The 19509-nt window shown below is 36.6% G+C and overlaps 1 protein-coding gene across 1 annotated transcript in view; it reads right to left on the bottom strand.

Moving 5' to 3' along the window:
* The window catches only part of CHRM1 (cholinergic receptor muscarinic 1), a 98214-nt gene extending 83635 nt beyond the window's left edge, over window positions 1–14579 (bottom strand). The window contains exon 1 of the mRNA XM_044075787.1: window positions 14420–14579. The gene's annotated coding sequence lies outside the window, so the exon portion shown is untranslated. The remainder of the gene's footprint in view (window positions 1–14419) is intronic.
* Between the last annotated feature and the right edge of the window lie 4930 nt (window positions 14580–19509).

Below are 19509 nucleotides of genomic sequence, written 5' to 3'. Positions count from 1 at the left end.
TCAGATTTGTTGGAGTGTCCTTGGTTTTGGGAGGTTCAAGACTTCTTTTTGGAACCCCTCCCCCTTGCCACTTCTGCTTAAATGTCTGTTTACTTGTATTTTGTTGAGACTATTTAGTCTGTTTTTTTTAGCCAAGATTGGATGAGGATATAGAAAATCCCTCAGAAATTTTGGAAAAGGAGACCTTAAAAATCCGAGAGATTCTCTGCAGCAGAGAGGCCAAACACTAAATTTCTATTCAAGGAAGAATCTAAAATCTAAATTTTAACATCATCTGCAATGTACTGAGAAAGCAGCCATGCAAACCTCTTCAAAACAATAAAATTGGCCATTGCCCTGGAAGAAGTATCAAGAGAGACACACATAGGCTGTAAACAATGAATAGTGATCTGTACAATAGAAGAAACTGAGTTGTTTAAAGCAGATTTAAAGCAGAGTTTTCCTAACAAGAAGAATCTTCAGATAAAACCTTCCTCATACTTTCACAATTTGTAGGAAGACACTTTAACATATGAGCCTGACAATTCAAAATTGTGAAAATCAGAGTTGCAGAAATGTACACTTTTTTCAAATACCTATCAATAATTTTCCTATCCTTATCAGCAAGAGTAGGATCAAAATTAACTAAGTGCTTAGAAGCAGTGGATCAACTAAAGCTATACTGGGACATGTTTGGGAATACTGCAGTGGCGGCTGGTGACTTCAAATCAAAGGGGGGCTGCAGGAGACAGCTGAATGGGTGGGGTCAATGGGAATGGGTGTGGCCAACTAGAAAGGGGAGGAGCTATGCTCAAAACCACAAAAACTTTAATTAAATATGCTGCCCTGGGTGCCAAACCATCATTATGGGAGTCTAATCAAGACAAAATGAAGTGTAGAAGAAAAAAAAAAACATTTCAATTCATTGGCTGCATGACAGCTTACTTAATATCTAGATGGAAACAAAGAGGATGTGAGGCATGAAAAAATAAATTACTTTTTAAATACATTACTGGAATGCCAGTCAAAATCAAGTATAAGAAAAGCAAGCAGCACTTAACTCAAATCACTTCTCCTTGCACTCCAGTTCTAATTATAATTTATATTCAGCTTTATTAAAGTACCAAGTAACATGCTGAAAGTAGCAATCTCTGGGATACCCTCACTTGTAAAAATGTTTCTTATCCAAAAAAGACCTGCTGCCTGACAACTATCTACTTGTTTCATGGGGAAAACATGATCAAAGTAAAAAATGAAAAGCAAACAAGAAACAAGCTCAACATATATTGCTTAAAGGATTACTGCACAGGATATGGACCACACATGATAGATTGGCATTCTGTTTACTTTGCAGGTAAAGCCTGTAATGAGCTTAACATAATCTAATCCTGGCCTTTATTACAAATACTGTCATATGCATTTCAATACCCAAGGCTTATACATTATCTAGTTATGTAAGTATTCTCTGCATGGCAACAACAGAAAGGCTTTCAATGTTGGCAATACTGCTTATTAAAACTTACTTGCATCTTACAATATCAGACAAGCTTACCTGATGGTCATTAAAGCACTGCTACTTAAACACAGAGCAAAAGGCACTTTCTGAATAATAATAAGCACATATCAGCAGTATAAAAATGACAGAAACCAGAACATTCTGCAAAATCAATGACAGATGAAAAGCCACTGTAGTACTTGTGTTTACCTTGTATGGGGGGGGGGGGGGATAGTCTGCACATTTACACTGCATAACTGCTCCTGCCTTGCTTGGACACATCCAGAGTAACTACATGGGGGAGTGGGGTGCAACAAGTTTGTCACAATTTGAAATGTCTCTGGCTGACTGCGATGGCCCTGACACATTTGTCATACCTCTCAACCTCAGAGCAAGAAATCTGGACAAAGCCATACATAGAAGTGGGACAAAGGCCCAAAAATAAGGACAATTTTTAAATATTGCTCTTATAAACTTAGAAAGATAATAGAATAGTAGGTATTGCATTAGTATGAATTTTCTGAAAGGTACGAAATCTGAAACTCAAATGTCTTTCATTATTTTCTAACTTCAGTCTTTAATGATTTGCCACTAATTTGCCAAAAAAAAACATAATTTTATGAAAAATGGACAAAACATGTGATGCAAAAATATAAAATAGCCACACAATACAGCTGGGAACCTGTCAAAGAAGGGACACTTTTAATATTAGTACTACTAACTTGAGCAGCCAACAAAATAAAATAATCTACATGCATTTCTGAAATAAAAGTAATCTATAACTGATTATTACAATTATTTATTAATTGTAAACCCTCCATGTTTTATTCCAAAGTTGCCATTTTGCAGAGGGATTATTAGGGGAAGAGCAACATTTTGAGCCAAAATCGGAGACAGGTGAGAGGTTTGGATATGCCTAATTCTATGAAGCAATTTTATTTGCACGTACCTCTCAACTTGTTAATGCAGGAAATCTGGACAAGGCCAAATATATTGGGGGAACATACAAACACTACTAAAAATTGCTCTTGTATAAACTTAAGACAGTTGATAGAATAACAGGTCTTGCTTTAGCATGCATTTTTCTGAAGGTTATGACGTAAAACTCAATGTCTGTCATTTAGTAACTTCATTCCTAAATGATTTGCCAGAAAACCACACGTTATGAGGAACAAACCAAAAATAAGAAGCAAATATCAATTCATTCTGCAAAAATATGGACAGCTGAGAGGTATAGTTCAACCAGGACTGTCTGAGTTTGCTGCCCTTCCCCTCTCAAAATCATGGTCGATTGGAGCCTACCCCCTGCAACCATTCCAGTGTCCCATTTCTTGGTTATTTTGCCCCATTTACCATAAACACTGTAATGTGCATACTGCTTTACTTCTGCGATGATTTGGATTTCATTTGAAAGTTTTATTTTGCATTTTTACAGCACAAACCCCAACAGATATCTGCTAAACAAAGCAATGCAGTCTCACAATGAAAACAGACTTAGCATTAAAACTTATCTGCCCTTGAAACTCACATGCATTGAAATAGCTTTGAAACCCACATTCAAAGAAAATACATTTTGCCAGTGGCAGATAAAGATTAACTTTGGGCTGTTTTCAAATCATAGGCCCCTTTTGGGCAATGTTTTCAAATCATAGGCCACTTGAACATGAAACATACACATGCTCTTTGATACACCTTCCCAATTGTATTAAATTGTATTCTTTGTACAATACAGTACAGTTGTTAGAGGGCATTTTAAATTTATTGTTTTGAACATTAGTAAACAATGAAACAAAATGCATGCACCAATGACAAAACTACCCAATTCAGAACATTTCCATCATAAAAGTCTACTCAACCTTCTACACTCCACCAGTATCAGTAAATATGCACAATCTCTGAAGTGTAAAAGTCATCTAAATAATTCCACATTAAAGAAATCTGTAACAATGAAGAGGTTGCTGCTAGCAAACAACTTTATATGTCATTGTTTATTCATCTACAAATAAAGTGCCTATTGCCCTTGAGGAATAAATTGCCTATGTTGCATGCATTAAAAAAATGATAAGCTAGTAATATCGCAATAGGGACTGTATGGCAAACTGATAACAGGTTCATAGTTACTACTCTAGGTATCTTTGCCAAAAAGGACTGCAGCATTCACACACTTTGCAACACAGTACAGTATCAGCAATGCATCTATCTACTGTGGGAGTAGAACCCACAACCTTCTGCATCAAAAGCAAGCACACTACCTGTTGTGCTATTAACAATGCAAACCAACTCAGAATAAGCAGCACTAAAGTTTTGTTTCCCTGCAGCTCTCAGCCTCTTGTAAAATCTACTCGACACACAGTTGTATCTCTGAACTTTGCAGCACAAGAAATCTGGAAAAAGCCGAAATTTATTGGGGGGGGGGACAAAAGCCCAAAAACCAGGGACACATTTTAAACATTGCTTGTACAATGTTGGAAAGTTGCTAGAATAAAATGTTGTGTTACCACCATACATTTCACTGCCACGTCTTTAACCCAGGGGACCCTGTGCAAAACAGTCAGAGAAACATACCACTATGCCAAATCAGCTGTTTTGTGAAAGAGAGGAAGACAAACTTAAATGGCTACCATTTAGTGAATTCAGTTCTCACCATAGCTGTCAATCTGTTGGCACAAAACACCTGAACAAAGCCAATAATGGGGGAATACAGCCCCCAAACATATTCAGTTCTCACCATAGCTCTCAACCTCTTAGCAAAAACATGTGGACAAAGCAAGTAATGGGGGAGAATACAGCCCCCAAACATTCTCACCATAGATAGCTCTCAACCTTAGCACAAAATATCTGGACAAAGCCAATAATGGGGGAATACAGTCCCAAAAATAGGGACACATTTCAAATATCCATGTTATAAACTTAGACATCTGCTAGAATAAACAGTTTTGTGTTACCATGTATTTTCTGAAGAATATGAAGTCTGAAATTCAAATGCCTGTTATTTTTAAACATTTAACCAGGAAACTAGTCTGACTTGGAACAAAAGACAATTTTCAGCAGAGCACGGAGAAACTCCAGACACATCTTTGTAAGATGGGAGGACATGCAGACTCCACACAGAAGGCACCCCAGCCAAGAATCAAACCAGAGAACCTGTAGCTGTCAGGCAGCAATGCTACTAGTGCACCACTGCACTTCAGACTTTGCAAGCCAAGGAAAAATGTAGATACAGAAACCACAGATTTTTATGAGGAACAGAACAAATATGAGGCAAAAATCTGCAAATTTTTTTTAGAAATGGTGGTGGATAGGGAATTCAGGTCCTTGCCACCTGCATCCAATGTACAGGGTTCAAGCCTGAGTATCTCTACCCACCACCATTTGTTCTCTCTAGCCACTAGTATATAGCAACTGGGGCATTACACACATACACTTCACACTACCTGTTTCATGAACAGAACATGTCTGAAGCCTCACCTACTTGTTTCATGAATATAATCCATGTGCACAAAGCCCATCCAGCCAGCGACCATTTGTCCAGCAGTATAATTCATGAAGCCTGCACAGCAAAATCCCTGTGAGAGCTGTCAGCTCACCTCTCATTGGCCCTGCCTGCAGGGGAAGCAGTCTGGAGCTCCTCTGTTCTGTGCGGTCGTCACTGCAGATTCCTGGGTATCTCACAGCACAGATTGATGGGTACCTCTTTCTCTGCATCCGGACTGCTGCTAAAGGCAGTCTGAGTTCCCCAATGCCTCTGTGCATGCGTAGAGAAGTCAGGACTCATGATTTTTTGTTTCACAGATTTTTTTTTCTTTTTGTTTTTTCTAGATGGGAGGGCTGCAGTCCGGCAGTCCGATAGCACGAGCCGCCCCTGGAATACTGTATAAAGATTTAAAACACTGAGAAACTTTATACAGCCTCTCTGCTTTTTAGGGGCAGCTGGATTACTATTAGAAAAATTGTAGGCAGTAACACACACATCCTCTAAAGCAGACAGAACAGGAAGAAAGGATGTAGGTTCTGGAAAATTCTTCTGTAACAACTCATACTATTTTCTGTGTTCTCTTACTTAAAACACTGACACACTGTAGCAATAAGAGAAGCATAACCTCTCCGTGCACACACACACACACACACACACACACACACACACACACACACACACACACACACACACACACACACACACATACACAAACACACACACACACATACACACACACATGAAAAGAAATTGACCACTCCTCTGAGTCTGACTCAGAAATCTGAGGAAAAAATATATTTGTCCCTGCATCTTCCTGTTCAAATTCAAAATCTTACCTCTTTTCAGGAAAAGTGGAATCCATCTTTCTTTTACCAGAAACAACTTTACAAGAAGGATCAATAGCCTGAAATGAACCCTGAGCCAGACCCAGTAAACTGCTCCTATCCAAAGAAAATTGAGAAGTAATAGTAGAAACATGCTTGATTTTCTGCTGACAGGAAAAATGGGGCCGACAGTGTTACTAATGGCAGCAACAGCTTCCCCAAGGATGGACAGAACAGTCTGACACAACAGGGACACCTTCCTTGTTCCTCTTCTTAGGGCGGACAAGAGTGTCTCTCCCTTGCCACTGTGTTGACCCCAGTAGCCACAGAGGATGTGGCTATCCCCTGGTACATAGTGACTGTAGGTGCTACACCAGAGGACTCTGGCGTAACACCCAAATTTGTCTTTTAGTTAGCTCAGACTTGAGCTGCCTGACAGTTTGGGTATGTGGAAGGTGCCCTGAAGCTTTGGAAGGATATAACTCCATATAGCTAAGGCTACTGCAACAGTGATCAACATGATGAACATGGAATGATTTCCCGTAAATTTTGTGATGTAGTTTAGGACCACAATGACAAAGGAGGTCCTCTACTTATGATAGGGTTCTGTTCCTATGATTTTGCCATAAATCCTATTGATATGCTGTATTCTACAGAACAGAATTGTATTGTACTGTACTGCACAAATCACAAGGATATGTGCTTAATTACCATGTATGAATGCTACACTATAGTTGTTGTAAGTCTAGATGATTGTAATTCACATGAGTTGTAACTCCAGGATCTACTGTATTAGAGATTATTGTATACTTACAGGGCACACAATATTCACATGGCATGCTTTGTAAAATGAGAAATTTTTATTTTTGGTAGTCATTTTATAAAAACAATCAAACCTTTGCTGTGTATGAACATTTTTCTTTAATGTTTATATTAATAGATCTAATAATTACTCCTTGTTTTTATTTATACTCATTGTTAAATTGCTTACTATTTGGCCGTAGAAACAGTTTTATTTTTGAAGCAGTAAGATGAAGAAAATAAGGAGTAAGCTAGTTAGGTGTGCTTAACAGTTCAAATTTTGATTATTGGCAGAATTGCTGAAATTTGACCAGATTGTGCCTGAAACTGAAACTTACTTGTCTATAACAATCTACAGTTTCATATCGCTTGTTAATATCTGTAATATACCTTATCTTGTGGTGTATTTACAAATGTTTATTTGCTTATTTCTATATTTCTATATTTACCAATGTTTGAATGCTTATCACAGTTATCATACTGTTGAACTGTCTTGCCTTATGGCCCAAGAAGTAGCTGAAAAGGATCTTGTACCAGTCCATCATACCAGTTAACGAGCAAAAAAAAAAAATTAAATACTACTAGGATTGTTACATCTAACACAAGACAGAGATGCTAGAGTTGACTGATGTCATGGGCTTGGTGAGGTGGGGGTGGCGGGGTTAGATGACTTAAAAATTATTTAAGAGTCTCTTGATCACTTGAAGTCCTGTTTCTCCACACATCCAATATCTCCAGCAACACTATAAACAAGGTCTTAAATATTCATCAAGAGATAAAACATGAGAGGTTTACAACCCAGAGCCTCTACAACAGACCTCTCAACTGTCCCTGTTTTGGTGAAACATTCCTCTTTTCTGGCCTGATTTATCCCTGCACATGATGCTCCTAGTTTTGGAGTTATGTCCTTATTTTCAGGTTTGATTTACCCCTTCACTTAGCTTTCTGAGTCCTCCTCTTCACTGTCTTGAGACTGTACTTATATTTTTTCATCATTTTTGTCATGTGTTTCTGAGTAGTAGCCCATATTACTACTGAAAGTGAGAAGACTTATTTTCTATCTGCTATTCAAATCTTATGGTAATACATGTCCAGATGTTTGACTAGATGTACGTACCTTCTCGAGCCTTTGTTCATATTTTCAATGTCTGCAGGTTGAGAGGCATTTTTTCAAACCTCTTCATATTAAACAGTGTGATTAACCATCTTTCTTTAAACATAAAGTAGTTGACTGGATGGGTATCTACAAATTTACTCCAGTATTGACAAGTACACCTCTTGGAGAAAAGAGGTTCTACTGGAGGGAGGGTACTGGTAAGTTGTTAATGGTCAAGAGACCCAGTAACTTTGGAATATTTACTGAATCTATGAATCTGACATTTGGCAACATTATTGACTACTTTGTCCATTTGGAGAAATTGCTTTTTGACCAATCAACCTAGATTAGTGTAACATATTGTTATCTTGCATTTCAACACATGAAGCTTTCATCTGTGAGACTTACTTTTGTAGTATGATTGTAGATCCAACAGAATGGAAGTTGGATTTACAGTCATACTGCAGGAATTTCTATATAGGGATGTCTACTAGATGTTTAAATCAAAGAATTAAGGAGCATCTTTATTCTATTAGGACAAGTAATTGTAATAACACACTTTATAAGCATACCCTTAAGTGTCCTAACTACAAAAACATTTTGTTTTCCATCTTGGAAGAGGTACCTAGGAATATTAGGGGAGGTTGTTATAAGGACCAAGTGGAACAAAGGAAAACTGCTTGGCAGTTAAAGTTGGGGTGAATGACTCAATCGATATAAAGTGTTTTTAAAAAATAGGTTAAAGATTTTCAAAAATACTTTTGTATATATTTTTATTTTTTTATCCAAGTGTTTTATAAATGCTTTTTATAAAGTCTTAGTTTGGGGACGGGTTTTTAGATTAGATAATTGGGTGTTTGGTTATCATGTAATAATTGGAACAGTTTGAGCTTGTGTACATAAGATTTGGTTTGTAGTTGATCTTTATTCTGAAGAAGTCTTCTTGGGGATGAAAGTGAAGATAAAGTAGTTTTATTTGCTAAAAAACTGTGATTTGATTTGCCTTGTGGTTCCCATTCTACCTGTCCAGTGAACTATTGGAATTTTCCCTGATATATGATGGTGCTGTCTCAGGTGAAATCTTAACATGGTACTCTCTGGACTGCAGAGTCTTGCATGGTCTGTCTCATAACTCACAGTGAAGTATTCATGGCTGTATTTATGTTTTTAACACTTGCCAACAATGTTAATACTTTGTCAATGCTCCTGATACTACTCAAATCTTTATGAACACTCATGTTGTCTATTCAACTGCTTCCTGCTCTCCTTTTGAGCAATGTTAAGAACATTAGGCTTATAGTCAGAAACAATAAAATGAACAACCAGCTCACCAGGAAGTAAATGCTCTTTAAATGAAACAGCAGAATAATCCCAATAAAAAGAACGCAGGAGAGCAAAACAAGGCTGTAAGTCAACCGGAACATGCACAGAACACAGTATCCAGTGAGTCACAAGCGTATAAAGTCCAGACACAGTAAGAAAGAATCCACAAATGTATAGTCTCCAAATACAAATCGATTTATTAAAGAAACATGAATTGGCAAGCGCTTTCACTCGATAAGGGCTTTATCAAGCCATAAACAAATAGTAAAAAGGCGCAATCTTTTAAACCATTTTAAAATACATCACAATGACATCATTTCCTTCCATACCTCATTAACCCATTGTAACAATTCAACATAACAGTGGGTATAAATACCTCAATACCTCAAAATAAATTTAAAACTGACTTAAAATATGTGCATAAATAAAAATATGTACAAATATATATGCATACAAACACACAAAATATACAGAAACTGTCTAAAATGTACAGTTCAATTTGGATTTTGGGGGCCAATCTGTACATAACCTGGTTAATTTCAGGAAACCCTGTACATATGTACCTATATTACATCCATCATTAGAAGTTTTTGCTAAAATAGTGCAGGAAGACTTATATAAGTTGGAGATGAATAACAGCCAACGGAAATGGTTTGGGAATTTGCCTACTGGTCTGAGGGTAGCGTTAAACAAGTTGAGAAATGATAACACCATTGTAATTAGACCTGCTGACAAAGGGGGTCCAGTGATAGTGATGGACAGAGTAAAGTATGAGAGTAGTATGACCCTGATGTTACAGGATGAAAGATTCTATTCAGTAGTTCAATTTAATGAGATAGAGAGAAGAATTAATAGGATTTCATGTATGTTGGAGGATTTATTTTAAACTACTGTCATTAATTTGGATATATATAGATTTTTGCAGGTGGAACATCCTTTATTACCCATTATATAGGGTCTACCCAAGATCCATAAACATACCACTAACCCACCCATGAGACCTATTGTGGCAGGTAGAGGTTGGGTCACTGAACCCCTATCTTTATATTTGGAATATCACCTCAGACCAATAGCGGAAGAGTATCCATATATCTTGATAGACACGAAACAGTTCCAAATGATGTTGTATGATAAAACTATCAATTTTACCAGTAATGTGAACATTAAACTTGTGACTTTAGATGTCCAGTCTTTGTTCACAGTAATCCCTAATCAAGAGGGTATTGGGTGTACACATAGATGTCTCATGAATAAGACTTCCTACACTAATAGTGAGATTGACTTAATTTGTGCTTTTCTAGAAGTAGTCTTGGAAAATAATATTTTCCTCTTCAATGACATAGCTTACATTCAAATAGATGGCATAGCTATGGGCACATCATGTGCCCATAGCTACATCAACCTGGTGATGGTGGATTGGGAGCAGAATAGAATGTTCTCCCTACCTGATTTTCAACAACATGTAATTTTTTACACCCGTTTCATGGATGATATTTTTCTTCTGGACGGGCAGTGTGCCTGAATTGCGGAGTTTTTTTGAACTTATTAATTCTCTAACACCTTATTTGAGGTTCACTATGGAAGAATCTGGTACTCAGATTCCTCTTTTGAATGTTTATATAGAGAAATTAGGTGATGGTTCCTTAAATACAGGTGTATTCAGGAAGCCTTGCTATAGAAATTCATTATTACATTGGCAAAGCATGCACCCTGGCTTTGTCTTTTGGAATGTTGTTAGAGGGCAAGCTATGCATGCCTCAAGGTTAAATCCCACCAATCAAGGTTTCATAGATGAATTACTGACTTTACAGGGTAGGCTAATAAATAGATCCTATAAAACAGAAGAGATTCAATCAGGTGTTGAACATGTCAATTCAGTTAGGACTACAGTTGCTGCACCATATTTCTCTGATAGGGCCAGGGTTTCCATGAGTGGTTTGGATAATGAGAAAAAAGTACAATGTGTAGTAGATACACAGGGAGTTATAAGTAATTCTAAGGTTAAACCTGTATTGAGTTATACACAGGATGTAAATTACATTAGGAATATGGTTGACCAAGACTTGAAAGAAATAGTTGGGGGTAGACCTCTGTTCACTTATAAAAATAGGAAGAATTTACAAAGAATATTGTGTTATCCTACAACTCAAGTCAATCAGGTTTAAGACTTCCCTAATTGGGGCACGAAAAGATGCAATAGGTGCAACTATTGTGAATATATTAATACTGATTCCCAGTTCATACATCCTATAACACATTGTTGTTTTCGGTTTAAGGCAGTAGCTGATTGTCAATCTGAGCACTTAGTATATCTAGCTAAATGTACATCATGTATGGATTGAATGGGAAAACATATATGATTAGATGGGAAATAGGAAATTCACCCCGGGGATCACTTCTGTGGCTCTGCTCAACAGGGGTACAGGAAAATAATTTTCTTGGGTGGCGAAAGCCAGGGTACATTTTTTGGCTAGGCTTATATAGGCCCTAGGGCCAATAGCCTAGTACCTACCTATGAACCTATGAACCTATGTATGGCATTTTATGTTGGTAAGACCGACAGATGCCTTAGGGAGAGAGTCAGGGAGCATCTTTATAATATACATATCAGAACCATGAATAATGCACTCTCCAAACATGTTATGGAGACCTCACCTGCACATAATGTTAGATTTCAGGTATTGCAGGTCATCGTGCCGAGTTGCAGGGGAGGGGACATTAGAAATTATACAGAGAGATGTGAGCTGGATTGGATCATTAGGCTAAGGGCACATCAAAGACCTGGCCTGAATGACAAGATTCCCATCAAGCCACTTTTAAAGAATAGAAGGCTAAAGATTAAGTCATAGAGTGCTTTGTTCTTGTTTTAGAGTATGTATTGTCTGTTTTATACACTTTACATTTTAAATTATATATGTGTATGTGCATTCACGCCTGTTTTATATATTTTTTTTATATATTTTGGTTATATGCAGGTTTATACAGTTTCTGTATACTTTGTGTGTTTGTATGCATATATATTTGTACATATTTTTATTTATGCACATATTTTAAGAGAGTTTTAAATTCATTTTGAGGTATTGAGATATTTATGCCCACTGTTACGTTGAGTTATTACAATGGGTTAATGAGGTATGGAAGGAAATTATGTCATTGTGATGTATTTTAAAATGGTTTAAAAGATTGCGCTTTTTTACTATTTGCTTATGGCTTGATAAAGCCCTTATCGGGTGAAAGCACTTGCCAATTCGTGCTTCTTTAATAAATCGATTTGTATTTGGAGACTATACATTTGTGGATTCTTGCTTACTGTGCCTGGACTTTATACGCTTGTGACTCACTGGATACTGTGTTCTGTGCATGTTCCGGATGACTTACAGCCTTGTTTTGCTCTCCCGTGTTCTTTTTATTGGGATTATAGTCAGAAACATCAATACTGCCTCCTGTACATAGCTACAAACCATTGTGTGTAAGTCAGAAATATGCCTGATACTTTCTGCACACATTGTCAACTCCTTTTGTGTTAATCAGAAACATATTTGCTGCTTCTTGCAAAAATCTGCAAATCATCAGCATCTGCATACTATAATTCTTTTAAGAATACCAATTTTCTCACAGACATTAGGACTATGTAGATACTGTAACTCTTTTTTTACAAGGACACATACTAAAAATGGACTAGTAGTTCTGCAGTCATAGTCACAATTAAGCAAAAGTTGACCCAATGGTAACATGTTCTGAGTATGGTAGAGTAGTGCACAGACATTTGTATATGCAATTATGCAGTTTTATTTACTTAAAAGTAGTTTCCAATAAGATACTAAATCCAGCACCTATATTAAGTTTATATGTAATATTTTGAGGTCTTTTTGATGAAAGCTCATGGATGGTAACATTTTAGCTACCTGAATACTGAATTTACATTATGTATATTAATTTTGCTCATACACACTCCTTTTGCCACTATAGCAAGTAAAACTTGTTACACAGTTATATTTCAACCTTTATGCTTTTTTTAAAAAATAGATATGGATAATGGCTTTATAAATTGCTTTTTTGCCTATAGCTACATTTCTTCTATTGCGTGGGGTACTTGGCTGCTCATTTATTACTAGACAACATTCTGAGAAACCATGTAATTGCCAGCACTATTATTTATATTTATTTAATTCACTCCAATCTTTATTTTATCCTCATGTTTACTCACGACCTTTATTGTATACAAGTCCAGTTCCTCATTTGGATTTCTTTAAGCAGAATATTTATTTATTGCTGTTATTAATTTTACGTTCAATTTTATATTATTTTTATGTATGTGATGGATTTGTAATTTATAACAGTTTATATATGATTTTTCTTTCATATATTTACATACACTTACGTTTCTAATATGTTTTTTAGCCCATTTTATCTTTAGAAGAAATGTGACTTCTAAGTTTAATGAATGAGGGGAGGGGCAGGTGATGTCATTTTTCATTGCAGAATTTAATTGGTGTGTCAGAAGACTTTTAAACCATGGAATTTTGTAAGATATTCACATCTGAAGATGTTCACACTACGAATTTTAAGTGGAAGAAAACACTTATGTTTGTTTTAACATTTTTTTTGAATAAGTATAATAAATAAGCTGTATAACAGAGCTTGTACCACCTTTCTTTTAGCAATAACTTTGTTTCTTTTTGCCTGTTTGTCTAGTCTGCTGTGCCATTGCTTCTCTTAAAATTTTATTCTGTGAGGAAAAAAATGACTGCCATAAAAATAGCAGCCACTCATTCACTTCTGTGGGTGCACTGATGGTGCAGGTAAGTTCAATAAATGCTGGAGTGTGTTAGTACGTGTATGTACATGTCTTTAGGGGCTTGAATGAGGCTACATGAGTGTGTGTGTTTGTGTGTGTGTGTGTGTGTGTGTGTGTGTGTGTGTGTGTGTGTGTGTGTGTGTGTGTGTGTGTGTGTGTGTGCATATGCGTATGTGCATGTAGGGTGTGCCTTTGCTAATGTGATGCATGGGCCACAAATGAGAACACTGCAGTGGTCAATTCAGAGACATGGTAATAAGCAGACAATGAGTTCTTTCTCACTGAGGCAATACCCATCTCTGAATCATTTTTTTGTCTCTATTGCTCTAATTGACCAATCCATGTTGATTATTAAGTATGAGCAGTGAGAATTTTACTGAATTCCAGCACCTTTCTTTTATTCTCTGTTGCATCAGCACCTACTGTCTACTGAACACCTTGCTTTCTAGTGAAAATTAAATGCCTTCCTTATACATGAAAACACAACTGACAGATTAATAATATGTCTGAAATTGTTCTTTCATTATTGCAGACATGTTGCTTTCCTCCTAGTTGAGGCTAAAAATATCGAATACATTTATTTCTTCCTCATCTGTGGCAGGAAATGACACTGGATATTGGACCTTACCTGGCTTTACTGAAATTTAAGTCAATGTAAGACATAATTTAAATATTTGAATCCAGAATTTCCAGTTTTCAGACACATTTTTGTACGGCTTCAAAGATGCTGATGGTTGATGTGAAGAATGTGAAAATGAAGAGCTGCAGCAATAAAGACTGGTGGTTCAGATGTCTTAGAAGCATAAAATGGAAAAATGAAATTATTAAATGTGAAAGCATAATTCAACATTTGCTTTATGCAAAAATTATGTAACATGACTTGTTTTTGAGAAAGAAATAATAGAATTCCAAAAATTGTTTTCAAAATTTTTTTTTTATTTGAAAATTGGAAAATAAACTTGGTTGCTCTTACACATGGCTATGAGATGGTAGGATTACCATTCAGAAGAAAGATTTTGCATTCTGAAGACACTACTTCAGATATTCCAAAAAACACCAGGTAAAATGAAGAAATAATATGTCATACAGTATCTTTGCATCTGACATCAAGCCACCATGTAGCATATCTACTTACTTAAGTCCACATATATTCAGTACGATAGAATAAAAAAAAAGTTAGACATGATATGAATTTCACAACAGCTTTAACTGAACAGACTCTCTCTAAGAAGTCACATGGCACACAGAACCACCAGCTGGTATTTTTCTTCTCACCTCTGCCATATGATTTCTAGTGCAGGAATATAATGCTGAATCAATATAGATTAAGGACACTAAAAATAAAGTAAATAAGATTAATAAGGGAAAGAATTAAGCTGCAATGAGATGACCTGAAAATGAGGCCAAGGAAATTGATGAGTAATAGTGAGCAGAATGGAAAGTAGGAGGCAAACTTAAATTATAACATGCATTTGCAGTGTTATAAGGCAATAAAAGGAAAGAAACTGAGCTTTATTTGCACTCCTAATTATTAAAGGCTTAGGACACTATTTTCAAAAATATTGATACACGAGGGAGTACAGATGGTGTGTAGTACACTGACATATCAATACCCATAGTGATTTGTAAAGATTTGTAAACAATGGGTCAAGATCACACGTGTGGTCATCCCCAATGTCTAGGCATTGTACTCCATACACAGAGTACCTAGGCAAACTACTCCTATCTAGATCATATATGATTCAGCAAGTCAGCACCATTGGCATACAGCAGCTACATACAACATGATGGTGGTGCACTTGGCAGGGCAGCTGTGCTGCTTCCTTGCTAATATGTTGCTCTGCACAAAGTGCTGATGAGCTATACCCATTATATAATGGTGAGAGTTATAGTTATGTCCACATGGGTACTGTAATGTCACTCTTGACTGCTCTTTCATTCCAATACTGTTTTCTGCTTTCACTTTGACTAAGTTTGTCACTCTTCCTCTGTTGTCCAGTGAAAATTCTTCAAATACGAAGAGGATCACCTACTCTTTGGATACAAGGATGGCTTTAATTACTTTTATCACTGATCTAAGAACATTGATAAGATGGCATCGAGCATAGAGTTGATCCTCACCCAATGCTCCAAGCTCCTTTTGGGACCTGCAGCTAAAGGAACAACTGTCAGATAGCTTGGTCAAAGTAAATTTTCAGCTTCCTTAGGACTCTGGGCAAGTGGTTATTCACTCTGGGTGACTGTCTTCCCTACTATAATTAATGTCCCTTTGCAGGCACCTGAAAGGTTGGCAACTGGATGATATCACACATTTCTGTGAACCATTGGATCAGTCTCATTCAGTACAATAAACACCTAATCTTACATTTTGAACCTAATCATAACTATTTGAGGGGATATATTGCTATAAAAATGGAACATTAGTTAACTACACAAATCTTTCCTTGCTATATGTTCTCATAAGAATATGTCTCCTTCTTCCCTCTTGTGTTCCTTCTGCTGTAGTTGGGAGGAAGTTATGGGGTTCATATCATGTTATCGAAAGCCTATAATGTCGAATGCCACAATGTCAAACACCATGCATCAAACGCTAAAAATAGCGAAGCTGCAGAACATCGAATTCTTTCCTAGGGAAAGAATTTGGTTGTCCGTTTCTGTGGCTTCGCTATTTTTAGCACTGTGGTGGAAAGTTACAGGGGTTCAGGTAAGTGTATGATTGTGTGGACGTTAGGTTTAGGGCACGGGTTACGTGAGTTAGGGTTAGGGTGCTGGTGAGGTGAGTGTGCGATAGTGACAGAGTTTAGGGTTGGGGCGGGTTAAGTGAGTTAGGGTTAGGGCACGGGTAAGGTGAGTGTGCGATAGTGACGGACCTTAGGGTTAGGGTTGGGTTAAGGTAAGTGGATAGATAGTAGTGTTTGCATAGTTTAGTGTAGGGTTAGATGCATGATTTTAAGTGTAAGTGTGTATTGCTGTTTTTTTGGTGTGCCTGTGTTGTGTGAATGTGTTTCGGAATAGCAAATATTTTCCCTGGGAAAAAATTTGCTGTTCTGAATGTTCGATATTGTGTGCTTTAGATTATTTAGGTTCGATTAAATGGTGTTCAGTGTTTTCAGCTTTCGATAACGTGATATAAACGCAAGTTATGCTCATGATAAATGGCACAAATGTCTACATATGTCAACAATGTCACCTTACACCTTGTAAATCTGCCTAAGTCCACACTGACAATTAGAGGACAAAATGTGATAGCTGAGGTTTGGGCGAGAAGCAGTGTCATTAACTCCTAGTGATGATTAATTCAGAAAGGTGACATCAAATATATGTACTGCTATAGCTATCTCTCCCTGTTTGATGTCTAGTGAAGTCAGGTTTTTCTTGCAAATGTCATACCGCTCTGAGAGGGTATACAAAGGAGATTAGTATTAGTCCATGAGTTTCCTTACATTTCACCAGCTAACACATTTATTTTCCTAGATTAATTTTCATAAACTCATACCTTTAATTTCCATGCCATTTAGCAGTGAATGAATGAAAGTACACCAAAGGTTCAGACCATTTCTGGTTTCAATGATCATTTTTGATCCTATTCAAAATGTGACTCAAAAGTGTATATGAGGGATTTAAAAAAAGGAAGCTGTGGTTAGGCATATGTTACAGTGGCTTTTAGAAGTTGAACCATGCAGTTCTCTAAAACATGTTATTAGATCTACTGGGCATACTGTCATTGTAAATTGTACAGTATCTGTATAATTTCTATAACTTCTGTGGTGCCATAAGTTTTATAACAGGTCATTCTGAAAGAGTTGTGATAATAGCAAAGTTTTTTTTTCATAGACAATTTTTTTTTTTTGCAAAGAAAATTATTTCTCAGTAAAACTGTTTCATACTTCATTTGCAAGTCTTTAGAAAGAAGTATATTGGAATCAGACCACAAAGAGCATAGGCTCTTGACAAGTTTCACAATGTAGAAAGAGTTCAGTGCATTAAAATTGTAGGCCAGTCTTTTCTAAAAAAAATGAAAGACAAACACACAATATAGTGTTTGATGGTGGTATTGTTCCTGCAACATTTTGTCAATCAAGCTAAGAATGTGAGCACAAATTTCAGTCACATCTTTCACCTACACCATAATTAAAAGTCTGAATACATTTTGTTTTCATATTTTACCAAGGGACACAAGCCAAAACATGAAAATGATGAATAACTCTCAAATATCCGAGGACATAGGGGTACTCTTTCCACGCAGTTTCTGAGAAAACTAAATTTGATGTAAATGATTTTATGGAGAAATATACAGTAATAAGTCATAAAAGTGATTTGTGAGGCTGATGCATGAGAATTGATCCACAAAGTGCACAGCATCACTGCTAACAATATGTAGTGTTTGACTATGGAAAGCTGCATTATCTGGCTGTAGTCTGTTTTATTCAGTTTATTCTCTGGTTTGACATTTGCCATGCTTAAAAGTACATTGTGATTCTCAGTGTGAACATTCTGCTTAACTGGTATTATCTCAGCTGATGTTTTAATGCTATCAGATATTCATAATCGTTTCAGCTGCATGTACATTCCCATTCACAAATTATAACTTAATTTCTACAACAATTAGAAGTTTTACTATGAAAGTTAGTCATACTGTAAGTACACAAAAAAAAAACAAAAACAAAAGATTAAATACAAAATTATGATATATTTCTTTTTTATTTTGCTTTAATTTTTTGAAACAGTAAACATCAGTGGTAACTGTGAAGAGTTTAGCTTAAATCATCCTGTTTAACCTGGATTAAAGAGGACTGCAGAATAAGAATTCATCACATTTTATAAGAATTATGCCAATTTGCTTGAAAGTTATAGACTACAGTAATTAGTATTTATGAAACTATTATAATAGGTCTATAGATTCATAGGTGTTTACAAGGCTAATGATCACAAGGGCTTTTTTAAGCCCAATCATGCATCCCAAATCTCTGACAAGTTCTGGTACCCTTGATAAGTGTAAGGAGGGGCTTAGCAGATGAAACATTTACAAGCAGGGGCCTGGGAGATGAACCATTTACAGGCTGCCTGTGTCCATTAGAGACATAGGTGCCAAACCAGGAATGAATTTCTTGTTTCCCATCCAATTGTCCAAGTTACACTTGAATTGGGATAGGGAGGAACTGTTTCACATGGATAGGGAGCTTGTTCCAGAGAAGGGGTAGTCTCTGGGAAACATACCTGTCTCTCCAGCAGGTCCTAATTATATCACTGGCAAGGCTTAAGTCTTTAGAATTGGTAATTCTGGTGCTGTTTGTTTTGTGGATATGCAGGAGGTCCATCAGAGTGGGATCTGACAATGCATTGTATGTCAGGTATAGATCTCCCCTCAAGAGCCTGTAGGACACAGACTACAGGGATATGGCTTTGTGGTGGTCTGCATAGGAAATGTTACTTATGCCCTGTATTATTTTAGTGAGGAAGCTCTGTGGACATTCCATTTGTTGGATATGCCTGGTTAGGTACATACCAAAGGAAGCACTTAGGTCTGATGAATGTCAAATACAGTGGAACAATGACTTCCTTGGATCTGGATGCTATACCTTTGTTTATAAGTTGCACAACACAGAATGATTTCCTCACTACTGGCAGTACAGGGACTCTGTACAGGTCAACACTCATATGACTTACTACTGACATTTGCACTTATGACTAAAAGCAGATGATATTATTGAAGGATGA

This window comes from Protopterus annectens, chromosome 6.part1 (assembly GCF_019279795.1).
Source record: "Protopterus annectens isolate FY-2018-M chromosome 6.part1, PAN1.0, whole genome shotgun sequence".
Taxonomy (NCBI): Eukaryota; Metazoa; Chordata; order Ceratodontiformes; family Protopteridae; genus Protopterus; species Protopterus annectens.
This window is presented reverse-complemented; position numbering and strand designations above follow the sequence as displayed.